The following is a 5,656-nucleotide window of genomic DNA, read 5'->3' as shown; positions in this document are numbered from 1 at the left end:
TGGCGCCAAATACTCAGGTAGGAGACCCACCAACTTCAAGGAGAGTGGTGCCTCTGGGGACAGGGAAGGGGGCGGGTGGGGGGGGGGCGTGGAGGGTTCTTACCTGTGTCACTGTGTTATAAGAATAGTTGAAGTGAGTAGGACCAGATATGAGCCTCTGGTGAAGCTGGGTGATGGGTTCACTGATTCTGCTTTATTACGTTCTACCTTTTTTTCTGTTTGAAATAGTTCCATAATCAAAGATTTTTTAAAATAAGATTAAGCCCTGGCTGGTTTGGCTCAGTGGATAGAGCATCGACTTGTGGACTGAAGGGTCCCAGGTTCAATTCCTGCCAAGGGCACATGCCTGGGTTGTAAGCTCAATCCCCAGTAGGGGGTGTGCAGGAGGCAGCTGATCAATGATTCTCATCATTGATGTTTCTATCTCTCCTCCCTTCCTCTCTGAAATCAATAAAAATATATAAAATAAAATAAAAAGATTAAAAACACCTGCTCAAAGTGCTTCCGAAACTAGAGGCTTAAAAATACTCATTCCGCCCGGCCAGTGTTGCTCAGTGGTTGAGAGTTGACCTGTGAACCAGGAGGTCAAGATTTGATTCCCAGTGAGGGCACATACCCGGATTACAGGCTCCATACTCAGTGTGGGGTGCACAGGAGGCAGCCGATCAATGATTCTCTCTCATCATTGATATTTCTATCTCTCCCTCTCCCTTCCTCTCTGAAATCAATAAGAATATATTTAAAAGCAAACAAACAAAACAACAAAACATTCATTCCCTCTCCCCCACCTCAGGATTTGCTATGTACCTATATGCCTCCAAACTTTTCAGTCTCTCGTTTGTGAGCACCTACTGTGTGCCGGCCTCTCAGCAGATATTTACTGAGCTCTTAGTCTGCACCATGGGCCGAAATACAGCAATGATAAAATACAGATTTTTGCTCTTTGGCTGATCATGTGCTGGTGGGGAGACAGGCAGATACAGCAGCAATGGTATAATGCCCAGCACTCGCAACTTCCATGCTGTTCCTTCTTTCTGCTTGTCCCCCTTCTTTTCCTCGGAAACTCAAACCAGAGTGACTTTCCAGACACCACAGGTGGGGTTCTTTTTTCCTTCTTTTTATTTGTTTGTTTGTTGATTTATTTTCAATCCCCACCGAGAATATTTTTCCATTGATTTTTAGAGAGAGTGGAAGAGAGAGGGAAAGATAGAGAGAAATATTGATGTGAGAGAAACACATCGGTTGGTTGCCTCCTGCACACGCCCTGTGGGCCGGGGAGGAGCTTGCAACAAAGGGACATGCCCTTGACCGGAATAGAAACCGGGACCCTTTGGTCCGCAGGCCGATGCTCTATCCACTGAGCAAAACTACTAGGGCCTTTTTCCTTCTTTTAAAGAAATGTTGTTCCTTTGTATGTGAGGCTAAACTAGGTTCAGATCTCTTACTGAGTCAAAGCGAGTGACTTGGCCTCTCTGAGCCTCGGTTGACTTCTCTACGCAGTGGGGGTGGTAGCACACTCCCAGGGTGTGTGAGGGTGAAGGGAGCCCGTGGGAGGCCCAAGCACAGTGCCTGGCACACAGTGGGTGTGAGAACTCGGTGCCCTGCTGGCCTCTCCCGGTGGCCCTTCTCAGCAGTGCCCGGCGCAGGGCCGGCCTCTGGCTTTTCCCTCTCAGGAACTCCCCTCTTTGTTATTTTCCCCACGCTTTGGAAGATTTTGATCCCAAATTGCATGTATTAAGTCATTATTAATTTATCTCCCATTTTTTATTAATCAAAGACATAGATAGCTGCCCCTCCGAGCGTCTGATCTGCACAGCCAGCTGGGAGCCGTGCGAGGCTGACATGGTTCCAGCCAGAGGCAAAGGCATCAGCAGTGTGTGGTCCGGCTTCCCGAGGAGGCCGGTGTGGATGCTCCTCCTCGTTTTCTTTTCACTGACCAGGAGGTGCTGCTGGCCCGCCCGGGTGGCACTGCTCTGACAGGTCACCGACGGATGGGCTTGGGGCTGAGTTTTGGGGGCCAGGCTCTAGCATGGGGCCCCACGAGGGCCCTAGACCCCTCATCCCATAGAGTTCTCTCCGAATAGATGGCGTGCATCAGCGCCTTGCAGAAGAGTGAGGGGCTCACGTCGTGGGAGGTGGCCAAGATGTCGCGTGCGGCTCCCACAGGCTTGGCTGGGCGCCATCACATTGCCGTGCCCCTTGCTCCCGATGCGGGAAGAGCACACGAGTTTGTAGCAGGGGCGGGGGGCTGGGGGGCAGGCGGTGGCAGGGTGACAGCCTTGACCAGGTCCCAGATCTTGGCACTCCCTGAGCCAGGTGGGCGCGCACACTGGGCCAGAGGGCAGGCCACACGGCCAGCTTGGAGGGCAGGTGAGCCTGCATCAGCTCCTTAGCCCGGAGGGACGTGGGGGGCAGGGCTGACACAGGGAACCTGCAGGGCGGAGAGGAGGCGGGTGATGTGTGCAGCAAGGGCCAGAGGACTTGGGCTTGAAGCCTAATATGTTGAACGTAGAACCCATAGTTGGAGCACACGATTTGGGACGTTGGGATGGAAAATGGATGCAGAACCTGGGACACAAGACAGTAACTTCACAACTGCAGTGCTGTGTGGAGATTAACCCGGCCTCCAGGCGGCTGGGCCTGTGTCAGCGCCCGAGGGCTCCCCCTCCCGCTCCTGCACCTCCGCCAGGTGCTGACTGCTCTCCACCAAGTCCAGTTCTGCAGAAATGAAAGTGAGCTGGGAGGAGAACAAGTCGCTGAATGCCCACTGGGCGCCAGGCTCTCATCCTCTGTGCCAGGCTGGGCTTGCCCCATAGCTGACGCTGAGCACCGAAGTTCATGTGGGAGGTGATTCAGGGAAGCAGTAAGTGTGGGGGCGGGAAGCCAACGAAGGGTGTGCTGATGGGCAGGTGACCCAGGGCAGCCAGAGCTCACTGCTGGGGTCCTGAGAATGCCCCTCAGACCCTCCCGCCAAGGCGCATTTATCCGCCAACGTCCATCCCTCCGGGGCCGAGGCTCGCTCCAGCACACCAGCTCCCGCTTCGGGGCCTCCCAGCAGCGGCTCAGTGCCTGGCAGCCAGCGAAGCCCACGGACAGAGTCACAGGAAGCCGGGTGCACGTAGGAACGTCCTGCAGGTTCTGCCAGAGCCAGGTGAGCAGGGGGACAGGTGGCACATGAACAGTGCCCCCTAAGCTAGCGCACTCAATTCTCACAACCCGCAGAGAGCAGCAGCTTCCCCACTTTGTAGGCAGAGAAGCGAATGCTCACGAGGTTCTTGCATGAGGCAGGGCCCCGGGGCGCGTCCACGCCCCCTCCCGCCCATCCAGAGCAGCGTCTGGGCAGTGAGTGCTGAAGCCGCATGGATGAATGGCCTGGTGGAACACACCAGCCGTGGAATAGCTACTGCTTTGAGGACTCGAGGGGAGTGTGGACGTGAAGTGCCTGGTGCTGTGCTTGGCCCACCGTGGGGTCTCCGTGTGTGTTAATTTTCTTCCTCCGACCCCTCTAAGCGCAGCAGGGGTCTCACCAGAAGTGAACCTTCGTGCCCAGCTCAATGGCCACCTTCAGGGAGCTGGCCCTGAGCCTCCAGATAAAGGGCCCCCGGGCCTCTCCAGCATGTCTCCGCCGGCTCCATCCAACCAGCCCGGAAGCCTGTCCAAGGTTCCCCGTGTTAACAGAGCACAGCAATGCCTGCCCTGCTTCCATGTTATTCCAGAGCAGAAGGCACGCTCTCAGTCTGTCTCTGTGTCTGTCTGTCTCATGTGTTCAGCCCCTCCTTGAAGAGCTGCCTGCCACTTTCTCAGCCCCTTCACTCCTCCACCCACGGCCATCTGGTGCCCAGAGATCACTTGTTGGCAGCATTTGCTGCTGTTGTCAATCCCTCCTTTCTGAGCCTGTTCCCTCAATATCGTAATAGTTCCTACCTCCCCAGCTTATTCTGAGGACTGGATAACCCCTTCACTCGGGTGCTCAGCAGCATTTCAGAACACCTCTGTGCAGGCTTCCGCTGGCTCTCGCGGACCCTGACTGCGGAGGCACCCACCATCTGGGCGCACGGATGCTGTTATAACAAATGTGAGAGAGCCACACTCTGCCTGCCCCTCGCGGACACGCGGCGGAGGTGGGGCTCTGTGTCCGTCCGGCCATCTCCGGGTCCCTGAGAATCGGTAGTGAGAAGGGGGTCGGATTTGCTCTCTGAAATGCCCTCTCACTGTGATGGTCCCAGGCCCTGGCCCACCCTCCTCGGGCTTCTCGGCCCCTCCTCCACAATGAGCCCCCTCTCACTTTGAGCCCCCACGTGAGCCTGCGTGCAGCCAGGAGGCCCCAGAAGCTGAGCACGGCAGTTTCTGTGTCTGGACTTTTTGAAGCTTGGCTGCCCCGCTTCTTGATGGGGTATGAGGTGCCGCTTTCCTGGCCAGAATGTCCAGTAGCCTGAGGGGCAAGTCGGAGGCAGGAGGGACCAGGGCTCTCAATGAATAAGGCTACAGGGGTCTTGGCCCCAGGTCTGCCATTCCAGGCATCTGCAACCCTCTCCCCGAGTCTGCATCGAGCTGAAGGGCCTCCATGTGGGGAGAGCCAGTGTCATGGTAAGAACAGGGGCTTTCGAGTGGTCAGATGTAAACAAGTTTCAGCTCTGCTGCTAAGCAGCTGTGGGGCTTGGGCAAATCATTCATCTCTCTGAACTTCAGTTTCCTCACTTGTAAATGAGGAATACTTTTTATTTTTATTTTAATTTTTTTATTGATTTCAGAGAGAAAGGGAGAGATAGAAACATCAATGATGAGGGAGAATCATTGATTGGCTGCTTTCTGCATGCCCCCTATGGGAATCAAGCCTGCAACCCAGGCATGTGCCCTTAACCGGAATCGAACCTGGGACCCTTCAGTCCACAGGCCGACACTCTATCCACTGAGCCAAACCAGCTAGGGCTAGGGAGACTTTTACTAGTATTCCACCTTTCAGCAGATATTTACCGAGCACTTAGTCTGGCCAGGGCTGAAATACAGCAATGATAAAATACAGATTTTTGCTCTTTGGCTGATCACGTGCTGGTGGGGAGACAGACAGTAATCAGCCAGGAGTCTCAGCCAGGGTGGTACTGCCCCCAGGGGGTATTTGGAAATGTTGGGGGACACGAACACCCCTCACAGAGCTGTGAGGGTTAAGTGGGATAATGTGCACAAGTAGCGAGGAGCATCGGCCTGGCACTTAGTAGGTGCTCAATAAATACCTGGTGATGAATGAGCTAGTAAAAGCAATTCTCTCTGAGCCCTGATTACCAAACAGTGAAACAGAGCTGGTAATTCTTTCCTGCAAAGTTGTTATAAAGGGGAGGAGGGTGCTCCCTCCTTCTGGCCTCTGCCTCCAGGACCACACTCATGGGAAGCTCCCCAAGTCCCCAGGGCTCTAGTTAATGGAGAGATGTGGCTCCTTAGGGCCCAACCAGAACCCCCCAGGATGGAAGCTTCCCTGCTCCTGTCCTCTGCCTCACCCTTTCCACCACACAGACCTTTGTGGGAGAGGGCGGCGCCAGGCAGCCCCTGCAGCCGGAGGGAAGACCAGTGTGGGGAGCTTGCACGAGGGTGCGGGAAGTGGTTCCGGGGGTGGAACACACATTTCAGAAGTGAGCGATTCCAGAGACAGCCATGGATGGCT

The sequence above is a fragment of the Cnephaeus nilssonii genome, assembly GCF_951640355.1.
Source record: "Cnephaeus nilssonii genome assembly, chromosome: 7".
Lineage (NCBI taxonomy): Eukaryota > Metazoa > Chordata > Mammalia > Chiroptera > Vespertilionidae > Cnephaeus > Cnephaeus nilssonii.
Note: the sequence above shows the minus strand (reverse complement) of the source record.